Source organism: Drosophila miranda, assembly GCF_003369915.1.
Source record: "Drosophila miranda strain MSH22 chromosome Y unlocalized genomic scaffold, D.miranda_PacBio2.1 Contig_Y1_pilon, whole genome shotgun sequence".
In the NCBI taxonomy this organism is placed as follows: domain Eukaryota; kingdom Metazoa; phylum Arthropoda; class Insecta; order Diptera; family Drosophilidae; genus Drosophila; species Drosophila miranda.
Window position 1 is genome coordinate 15,664,140 of NW_022881603.1, and position 11,218 is coordinate 15,675,357.

An 11,218-nucleotide genomic window follows, 5' to 3' on the forward strand; every position below is an offset into this window, starting at 1 on the left:
GTAGAGTTGCGGTGTCCGCAGCAACTCACAACGTTCCCCTTCGTTTTTATACCCGATACTCAAAATGAGTATTGGGGTATATTAGATTTGTGGTAAAAGTGGATGTGTGTAACGTCCAGAAGGAATCGTTTCCGACCCCATAAAGTATATATATTCTTGATCAGCATCAATAGCCGAGTCGATTGAGCCCTGTCTGTCTGTCCGACTGTCCGTCCGTCCGTCCGTCCGGCCGTCCGTCCGTCCGTCCCCTTCAGCGCCTAGTGCTCAAAGACTATAAGAGCTAGAGCAACGATGTTTTGGATCCAGACTTCTGTGATATGTCACTGCTACAAAAATATTTCAAAACTTCGCCCCGCCCACTTCCGCCCCCACAAAGGACGAAAATCTGTGGCATCCACATTTTTAAAGATACGATAAAACCAAAAACGCAGAATCGGTGAGGATGACCATATCTTCTACAGTGCAAAATCTGAATTAGATCGTATAATGATAATAGCCAGAATGCGAGAGAGACAGAAAATCAGTATGAGCGTGACGTCGGGCGCTGCGTAGCTACTGAAAATTGATTTCTTGCTTTTGGCTACAAAAATGATCCGATCTGATCCAGATTCATCAACCTGATAGATATGATCATTATCTATGATTCTGCATTTTTAGTTTTCTCGAATCTGCAATATTGTGGATGCAACAGATTTTCGTTCTTTGTGGGGGCGGAAGGGGTGGGGCGAAATTCTGAGATATACGTTTTATAGTGAGATCTAACAGAAGTGCGGATACCAAGCTTGGTTACTCTAGCCTTAATAGTCTCTGAGATTTGTGGATGCCCCAGATTTTCGTCCTTTGCGGGGCGGAAGGGGGTGTGGCGAAATTTGGACACGAAACGGTCAAGGTCCGATATCACAGGAGTGTGGATACCAAATTTGGTTGCTATGGCTCTTATAGGTTCTGAGATCCTTGAACTCATATTTTGCAATTGACAAAACCGACCATGAAACCTGTGTGTTAGAGAGAGACAGAGCGAGAAAGAATGAAATTGTTTTCTTGATTCTGGCTATAATCATTATTCGATCTGGTTCAGATTTTGCACTGTAGAAGATATGGTCATCCATACATACATACACATAAATATGTACAAGTGTGTTTCTAAACGGACAGATACGGGTACGGGTACTCATAGAGTTCGTGTTTCTGAATGTCTCTGGGGTCTGGTCCGTGGAGTCTGTGGGGTTGGCTCAACTTGAAAATTCATGTTTTGGGCATATAGCAAGCTGAAAAAAAACGGGAATCGGCCAGTGGCAAGCGTCGATGTTTAGTTCTTTTTGGCTGATCTGATGCCTTAGTCAAAACACTTAAATACCATCAATAATTGGCCGCTCGACTCGTTGCTGTTGCCGTTGCCGTTGCCTTTGCCGTTGCGCAAAAATCTAAGCAGAAAAGCTGAAAAGCAGAGCCAAAGGAGTCGGCTTACACGCTCTGTGTGTGGCTTTTGAGGTTGTCATGGTATTTTTATACCCGATACTCAAAATGAGTATTGGGGTATATTAGATTTGTGGTAAAAGTGGATGTGTGTAACGTCCAGAAGGAATCGTTTCCGACCCCATAAAGAATATATATTCTTGATCAGCATCAATAGCCGAGTCGATTGAGCCATGTCTGTCTGTCCGTCTGTCCGTCCCCTTCAGCGCCTAGTGCTCAAAGACTATTGGAGCTAGAGCAACGATGTTTTGGATCCAGACTTCTGTGATATGTCACTGCTACAATAATATTTCAAAACTTTGCCCCGCCCACTTCCGCCCCCACAAAGAGCGAAAATCTGTGGCATCCACATTTTTAAAGATACGATAAAACCATAAACGCAGAATCGTAGAGGATGACTATATCTTTTAGAGATCTGAACCAGATCGTATAATTATTATAGTCAGAATCAAGAAAACAATTTCATTCTTTTCGCTCTGTCTCTCTCTAACACACAGGTTGCATGGTCGGTTTTGCCAATTGCAAAATATGAGTTTAAGGATCTCAGAACCTATAAGAGCCAGAGCAACCAAATTTGGTATCCACACTCCTGTGATATCGGACCTTGACCGTTTCGTGTCCAAATTTCGCCACACCCCCTTTCGCCCCCGCAAAGGACGAAAATCTGGGGCATCCACAAATCTCAGAGACTATTAAGGCTAGAGAAACCAAATTTGGTATCCGCACTTCTGTTAGATCTCACTATAAAACGTATATCTCAGAATTTCGCCCCACCCCCTTCCGCCCCCACAAAGGACGAAAATCTGTTGCATCCACAATATTGAGGATACGAGAAAACTAAAAACGCAGAATCATAGATATCAGATTGCCGAATCTGGATCAGATCAGATCATTTTTATAGCCAAAAGGAACAAATCAATTTGCACTGGCTACGCAGCACCCGACGTCACGCTCAGACTGATTTTCTGTCTCTCTCGCACGCACTCCTCGTCGTGTCCTTTATATTAGCGGCGTCTGCCGGAGGAGAGCCATACTGACTTAGTATCGGGTATAACTGTAGAGTTGCGGTCTCCGCAGCAACTCACAACGTTCCCCCTCGTTTGTTACTATTTTTTGCTTTTTTTCCATTCTATTTTTTGTGGAAAGAAAGTTCTCAAATATATATCTATTATTTAATGGAGTTCCTTGAGGACTTCTTGGCGCCACATATGTATGAAATCCTTATTTTATTAAGCTTTCATAATATTGCCAATTTTTGGGTCTTGGGTTAGAGTTTCTTGTGTGCTTCCAGTTTCGAAGTGACGCTGCTCCACATGTCAAACATCCGTTGCGTATACATAATTATTAGTGAGAAATGGGAAATGCGAAGCTTTGGTAACGTTTGGAGCGCGTGTCTATTGTTGTTGCTATTCCTGTATCTGATGTTGCCGTTGCCGTTGCCGTTGATTGGCAAAGTATTATGTACACTCTGAGTTGGTTGTTGCAGCCTCTGATGTACTCAGCCACGCGCGTATGAGCAATCTGTATGCTTTTTGTCCACCGAATGAATTAGATGCTCGTTTATGTTTAGTTTAGCTTTAGCTTTACTTGTGTAAATGTGTAAAACGTTGTATACAGGACTCAGTATGTAGCTGCCCTTCGGTTATGATTTCTGTTAGCCAACTTCTTATTGCACTTGGTCGTCCTCTTGTCTACTATCCGCTGCTCGTTTCCATATAAGTATGTATATATAACGAATGAATTTGCTTCGATTTTCGCCTTCCGTGTGAATCAAGAACTATCACAGTGTGTGGGTGTTTTTGAGACAGTGGGGTTGTGAGAGGGGGGATGGGGGGCTGCCAATCGATTTAGGTATGTATATGTATATAATATGTATATATGTATATGGTGTATATTGCTATAGATGTATACTATATAATGATCTAACGTTGTCAGGCCTGTAGGTACTAAATTGTTGATGTTGCTGGATCTGGTTATATAATGTTATATATTGTTGCTTGTTTGTTTGTGTTTTTTTTTTAACTATTTATTAATAAAACACTTGCTCGCGTATGTTTTAGCTTGTTTTTGTTGAATTTTTGTAAGCGATTTATCAATGATTTCTTGATTAATTGTTCAACCATTGGCTCAACCCTTTTGCAGAATATGCAGATTGTTGCTGCTGCTGTTCGTAGTGCTGCTGCTGCCGCGAGAGTTTTTGTTTTTCCTGCTTCGGGCAGGGGCAGTGTCAGGGGCAGGGGCAGGGGCTGCCTCTGCTGCTGCTGCTTTATCACTTTCACTGCGCTGTTGTTGTTGTTGGTGTTGCTGTTGTTGCCGCTTCTCCGGTTGCAGCGATTTTTGTGGTTGCTGGTTATTGTCTCTTTGCTGCCGCCGCTATTGTTGTTGCTATGCTGACTGTTTTGTCGATTACTCTGTTTCGCTTGATTCCAAATCAAAATTTCCAAAAATACGAAAATCTCACGACAATTGATTCCGGAAGACATTTAGTTGCAGCGCACTCGTTTCCCCTCTGAACGGCCTGGTCTATGTCGTCAGTTTGAACACCTTGATGTACAGAATGGCTTGGCCAGTCATGTGAATACTTTTGCTACGCACTTTCAGCCAGGGCCAGGTCCTGGCACTCAGCATATTGCTCGGGAGCGGGGTGTCGTCTACGGGGAAATACAGGGTATCACAGTGGCAATTATCTATCGATTGTGGGTCGATCAAGGGACTGACACGGGTCGTTCGTCGATGCGCGCGCGCCTCTGCGTGTGTGTCGATCCGAATTTCGCTTTAATTTCCCAACATCACGAGGAACAGGAACTGGGCCGACCACGACCACCCCTCTAAAGCCCCTCCTATGGCCCTCCCCTTGGGGTTGGCAACTACTGCGCCCCTTCTGGCGGTGATTATCCCACAACATGAGCATGGAAAATCGATAGAGAAATGGGATTTAAGGGTGCCCAGACAGACGAGAGGGTTGGGCGTGGGTGGGGGGTGGGTGCCCTATGTTGGGGCAAAAATAAAAAGCACGCTGCCGCTGAGTGCAACGCGAGTGAGCGCCACAGAAACGAGCGCATAAATCTCATCGTCAGTTGTGGGAGTTTTTTTTTTTTTTTTTTTTTTTTTTTTTATTGGGAAAACAATTTATATTTATAAAATAACAATTATGGCTGGGAAGGGGGTGGGGGGGGGGGGGGGTGGGTCCGCTCCCGCGGGACTGCCGCTAGGCATTACTTCGCGGTGCGGGCTGTGGGGTCATCCTTCTGGCTTAGTTTGTCCGGCTTCGCTCCAGCCTGCGCAGCTCCTTGATCACGCTTGCTGCCATGTAGGCGACCGCGTTCCAAGATTGCTCATCGGCTAGCATCTGGTCGGTGAGGGTGTCCACACTCACTTCTGCAAGCGTCTCCCCTAGCCTCGTTCGTTCTTGCGAGAAGCGGGGGCATACAAAGAAGACGTGCTCTGCATCCTCGTCGACTCCAGGCCCGCAGCAGCTGCAATACGGGTCGTCAGCATGCCTAAAGCGATGCAGGTACTGCTTGAAGCAGCCATGCCCCGTCAGCAGTTGGCCCAAATAATGGTCCATTTGGCCGTGCCTTCTTCGCAGCCATGGGCTAAGCTGGGGAAGGAGACGTCTGGTCCACCTCCCTTTTGCCGCTTGGTCCCAGCGCCGTTGCCACTGGGCTATAGTGCGCTCTCGCCGCTCGCTGGCTACCTCCACTCCTCTCTGCCGCTCAGCTGCCAGGAGATCCAGTGGGACCATGCCTGCCACAATAAGTGCGGCGTCTTCAGACACCGTCCGGAAGCAGCATGTAACCCTCAGGGCACAGCGTCGGTATGCGCTTCTGCAGTCTCTGCTGTATGTGGAAACCATCATTGCTGGTGCCCACACTGCTGATCCATATAAGATTATGGAGGTGACCACCCCAGCGATGAGCTGCCTGCTACGCTGCCGTGGTCCCCCTGTATTGGCCATCATCCTGCTTATGGCCGCCGTAGCTGCAGTCGCTTTTGCGCTGGCGTATTCCAGGTGGGCCTTGAAGTTCAGCCTCTGGTCCATCATTACCCCTAGGTACTTTAGCGCAGGCTTGGTCCTGATGATCGTGCTACCGACTCTCACGCATGCCTGCTCGACCTTTTTTCTGCTGCTCATTAGCACAGCCTCCGTCTTCTTCTCCGCCAGTGCTAGCCCGTTGGCTGCGAGCCAGGCCACTATCATCCCGACTGCTACGTTGGTTTTCTCCTCTACGTCTCTTACGTGTTTCGACACTGTCACCAGTGCTATGTCGTCGGTGAAGTCTACCAGGGTGCACCCTTCCGGTAATGTAAGCCGCAGGATATCGTCATACATCACGTTCCACAGTATCGGCCCTAGGACCGAGCCCTGTGGGACGCCTCCGGTGATTTGGTGATGTTCTGCTCCTTCTTCCGTGTCGTAGATCAGGACGCGGTCCGTGAAATTGCTTCGCAGAGTCCGTGTGATTTGCTCAGATATACCCCTCCTGGTCAGGGCCTTCCAGCTGGCAGAGTTGAAGGCGTTTCGTACGTCTAGTGTACATACTAGGCAGTACTTTTTGTCGCCTCCAGCCCATCGCGTTCCTGCCATGGCTTCCCTGGCAAGGTTTGTCACCATCTCGATGGCGTCAGTGGTGCTCCTCTGCTTGCGGAACCCGAATTGGAGGTCGGAAAGTCCGCGACCAGCCTTTGCCGTTTCCATGCTCGTGGGACTGTCCGCTCCGCTAGGCACTGGGTGTACATTGTGGCGAATGCTTCCGAATGGGCTCTAATTATGCATTTTAGTGCTGCATTAGGGACTCCATCTGGACCTGCCGCTTTCCCGATTTTCAGCTTACCCGTGGCCTCCAGTACTTCTCTGGCAGTGACCACCATGGTGGTGTCCCTCAGGCTAGTTCCTTCTAGCCTAGCTTCCTCTTGTAAGGGTGGTTGTCCAGGGAATAGGGTGCCGACTATCTTTCTCATATGCACCGGATCCTTGGGCTTAGGCTGTCTGTTTAATCTCCCCATGACTAGTTTGTATGCTCCACCAAAAGGTTCCGCATCGGCCGCATCGCAGAGCTCCTTGAAGCATTTGAGTTTGCTGCTTCTGATGGCCTCCTTCAGCTCTTTTCTTATGGCCTTGAATGCCGCGCCATTTCTGCCAAATTGGGCGGAGCCTCTTGCTCGCTGGTAGGCACGCCGAGCTGCGCAGCACTCCCTCCTGGCCTTGGCAATGTGCTCATTCCACCACGGTACTGGCCGGTGCCTGCTTCCTCCGATCTTTCTTTTTTTCATGGCTGCATCACAGGCCGCTTTGACGGTCCTGTAAACGGCAAGCGCGGATGCTTCAGCATCCCCGGCGGCGCTTAGGTTTTCTGCTGCCGAGAGGAGCGCGGCTCTGCTCAGGCTTTCCTCCTTGTACCCGGCCTGGAGCGCCCGCTGTATCCTTGTTGTGTTCCTGGGTGCAAAGGTTTCCGTCATTACGGCTAAGTGGTCACTATGGGTGTAAGCACTCAGCACTTGCCACTTCGCGTGGCGTGCGAGCTCTGGGCTTGCAAAGGTGAGGTCTATAATAGACTCCCGCCCTGCTTTGCTGAACGTTGGTGTGGTTCCTGTGTTGAGGAGACAGACGTTCAGGCTTGCAAACTCGTCCAGGAGCGATGTCCCACGGGGTGTGTTCTTGGCGCTGCCCCAAGTCGTGGCCCAGGCGTTAAAGTCGCCCGCTATCAGGACCGGCGATTTGCCTCGTGCGTCGTTAGCGATGTTGCTGATGATCGCCTCATACTCCTGCTGCGTGAACCTCGGTGCTATGTAGCAGCTGTAGACAAAAGTGCCGCTGTGCTTAGCTCTCACATATCCCACTCTGGATGCTCTGTGGGTAAGCTGGCCTGGTTGTGGGCCACAGCTCCAGATTGCTGCTCCTCCGTCTGAGCTTTGCTGCCAGACTCCTTCGTGTTTTTTGCCGTACGGCTCGCTGAGTAGCGCTATGTCGATCTTCTGCTCCAGGACTGTTTGCGCCAACAGATCCTGAGCAGCTCGGCAGTGGTTTAGGTTGAGCTGCAGGAGCTTAACCATCAACCAGTTTTGCTAGTGCCTTCTTATACTCAGGGCAGCTGCGACTGAGGGCCGAGTGGCCTGCTGAGCGGCCGTCTCCTGGCTTGCCAGCGCATAGTATGCACATTGGCGGGTTGTTGCACTGGTTGTGCTTGTGCCCCTCCCCACCACATTTGTAGCATGCATTGCTTGACACAGGCCGCTTGGATCTGCACCTGGCTGCAGTGTGTCCATAGGCCATGCACTTGAAGCAGCGGGTTGGCGCAATCCGTTGCCGCACGCGGCAGACAACCCAGCCGATTCGAACTTTTCCGAGCTCCAGGAGCTTCTTTGCGAGTGCGGGCTGAAGGTTCAGCGTAGCTACCTGCGTTGCGCCATATGCTTTCCGCATGTACGGCACTGCTCCTTGTGTTAAGTCGCCGTCGATCGCTGCAGCTATGGCCTCACATACCTCGTCGCCTGTCGTGAGCTCGTCTATGTTGAGTACCTCAACCGCGACTGTCTCCTGCATGGCCTTCACGGCTGCCTTGTCCCCAAGCGCTGCCTGGATGGCCATCTGCAGCTCCTGGGTGGCGGGGTCTGAGGATTGTTGCATCCTTAGAAGCAGCTCGCCCGAGGCTGTCTTCCTGATGCCCTGAACCTTGTTTTTGAGGCTCTGGAGTGTTGGTGCTGCCTTCACCAGTTTAAGGATGTCGGCGTATGATGCCTCCTCGGTGCATTTGACCAGCACTGCGTCTGGTCGGCCTGTCTGCTTGCGTTTCGCACGCCTGCCTCTCACCTCACTCCACTTCTGTGTAGGGTTGGTGTCTTCCGCCTTGCCGCACTGCATCTTGGTTTCCTCTTGTCGAGTGGCGTCAGCTTGGTGTCCTTGCCTGGGCCTTCCGCGCGCGCTCTTCTCCTCAGTTCGGGGTGTTGCCTCGCTCTTGTGGGCTCCTGATGCCGTTTGCGTCGCCTTAGTCGCACTGGGCTTGGTCATCCTGGGTAGGGGGCCAGTTGGGCCTGCAGTGTGATCATGGCACTGGCATCCTCCTGGCGCTGCCCTTTTATCCTCTGGCGCCTGCAGATGGGATTTGACTTCCACTTGCAACTCCTTCATGCGTGCTACCATCTTCTTGATGGCCATGTTGATCGACCTCTGGCCCTTCTTGTTCATCTGGTAGAGTAGGTCGTCCAGGATTGCGCCAATCTCGTCTATGTCCTGTAAGCAGTTCCTGCTTCGCTTGGGGGGGGTTTTTCTCCCGCTACTCGATGGTGTAGGGGGGTCCCTCGGCCTCTTCAGAGTATCAGTGCCCTTGCCGCCGTCCTGCGTAGCCCCACTGGCAAAGCTGTGCAACGAGCTCTGCTTCATTGGCGGTGCTAAAGCTGCTTGTGGCGGTGTTCGGGCCACCTTTGAGGCTTTTTGGAAAGCCATTGCTCCTTGGCTTGTAGCGAATTTTGCTTCGTCGGCCAAGTGTGCCACCGGCGAAGCAGGATTCGGGGGAACATCTCTCAGGGCCTCCAGGGTCCGCGCCCCGGCCACGGGATTCCTCCACGCGTGTGAATTTGGGATGGAACTTATGCGTAGGTGTGTGTGCGGTTTGCAAGTGATCCCGCCTAGGAGTTAGGCAGTACCTTCCCTCAGGTGCGGTAGCTGACAGAAGCTAGCTGCTGTGGGCGCAGTTATCTTCCGCAGCGGGCTCTGTCGAGGGCTGGATGCTTTGGCACCTAGTGCCCCTTCACCGCACTGCAGTCGATCAGCTGGTTAGTGGCCTGCACTATCCAGCCCTGGTACCCCAGTCGATCAGCTGCGAGGCCTGGAGTGAAGAAGAAGAACGGGAGAACCGGCCCAAAGGAGAGAAAGGATGAAAAAAGGTGGGAATCTCCAAGTGACGAGTGAAAAGCGCCGTCCAAAGCACTCACGGTGGGCCCCAGCGCCCCTGCCCCCTTTGGGTGACCGTGGAAGTGCAACGCGCAGCCCGGATCAGAAGCCAGTCGGGGTGAGACTCGATCCTCCCAGGTGTGCACGCGGGGTCAGCAAGAGCTTGAGCTAATTTCGGGGATTTTTTTCCAGGTATCTTTCGCGATTTGTCTGTGTCTTGCAGAGCAGCTGTTTGGCGCGTCCGCACTCGAAAAATTCGCGGGTGACTGTCAGTTGTGGGAGTGTTCGTGTATGTGTGTGTGTTTGAGTTTGTGTGTGTGTGAACATAGAAAAAAGTTCTATGACCCAAACACATACAAACACACTGGCACACACGCAGACAGAAAAACACAAACGAGCCGGCAAACCCAATGAATATGAAAACATTTTACTTTTCCCCCGCTCTCTCTTTCTCTGTCTCTCTCTCTCTGGCCTGCCTCTCTGTCGGCTCGTTACACGAACACGAGTGGGTGGAGCGGTGCGGCGCGGGGGCGGAAGGGGGTGTGGCGAAATTTTGACACAAAATGGTCAAGGTCCGATATCACAGGAGTGTGGATACCAAATTTGGTTGCTCTGTCTCTTAAAGGTTCTGAGATCCTTGAAGTCATATTTTGCAATTGGCAAACCCGACCATGAAACCTGTGTGTTAGAGAGAGACAGAGCGAGAAAGAATGAAATTGTTTTCTTGATTCTGGCTATAATAATTATACGATCTGGTTCAGATTTTGCACTCTTGAAGATATAGTCATCTTCTACGATTCTGCGTTTTGGTTTTCTCGTATCGTCGAAATTGTGGATGCCACAGATTTTCGCCTTTTGTGGGGCGGAAGTGGGCGGGGCGAAGTTTTGAAATATTTTTGTAGCAGTGACATATCACAGAAGTCTGGATCCAAAACATCGTTGATCTAGCTCTTATAGTCTTTGAGCACTAGGCGCTGAAGGGGACGGACAGACGGACAGACGGACGGACGGACAGACGAACAGACAGACATGGCTCAATCGACTCGGCTATTGATGCTGATCAAGAATATATATACTTTATGGGGTCGGAAACGATTCCTTCTGGACGTTACACACATCCACTTTTACCACAAATCTAATATACCCCAATACTCATTTTGAGTATCGGGTATAAAAACAACAAAACCACACATACACGCATACACATTTGCAAAATATGCGTGTGTGGCCGTCTGTGAGTGTGTCTGGCATAAGGTTTCGTAATGTTTCATTTGGCCGTTGTGTTATTGTTATTGCGTCTTTCTTCATTTACGAATTTCATGGATTTCCCTAAAACAATTTTTGTTGCTCTTTCTGCTGTGGTTGTTGCCTTCTCCTTCGCCTTTGCTGTTATTGTTGTTGTTGAGAAACCCAAGTGACTTTAACTGCCATACAACATCATCAGCGGCAGCGGCAGTGGCAGAGCCAAAAACAGAGGATAAGAATAAGAACCAACTTATTCTAGAGCGGAGTAATGGGGTAATGGTGTAAATGTGGGGGGGCTTGGGGGCTTGGTTTACCTTTGATGGAACCGCTTGAATTGTTTTGTCCCGCCGGCGGCTGGACGTTGCTTTGACCGAGGTTGTTGGCGTGTGCTTCCAGTTTCGAAGTGACGCTGCTCCACATGTCAAACATCCGTTGCGTATACATAATTATTAGTGAGAAATGGGAAATGCGAAGCTTTGGTGACGTTTGGAGCGCGTGTCTATTGCTGTTGCTATTCCTGTATCTGATGTTGCCGTTGCCGTTGCCGTTGATTGGCAAAGTATTATGTACACTCTGAGTTGGTTGTTGCAGCCTCTGATGTACTCA

At 50.1% G+C, this 11,218-nt stretch overlaps 2 pseudogenes; both read right to left on the reverse strand.

Annotated features, from left to right (window-relative positions):
• LOC117190519 overlaps positions 1 to 11,080 on the reverse strand; it is a 79,750-nt pseudogene extending 68,670 nt beyond the window's left edge.
• On the reverse strand, positions 2,691 to 4,552 carry LOC117190521 (annotated as a pseudogene).
• Positions 11,081 to 11,218: the final 138 nt, after the last annotated feature.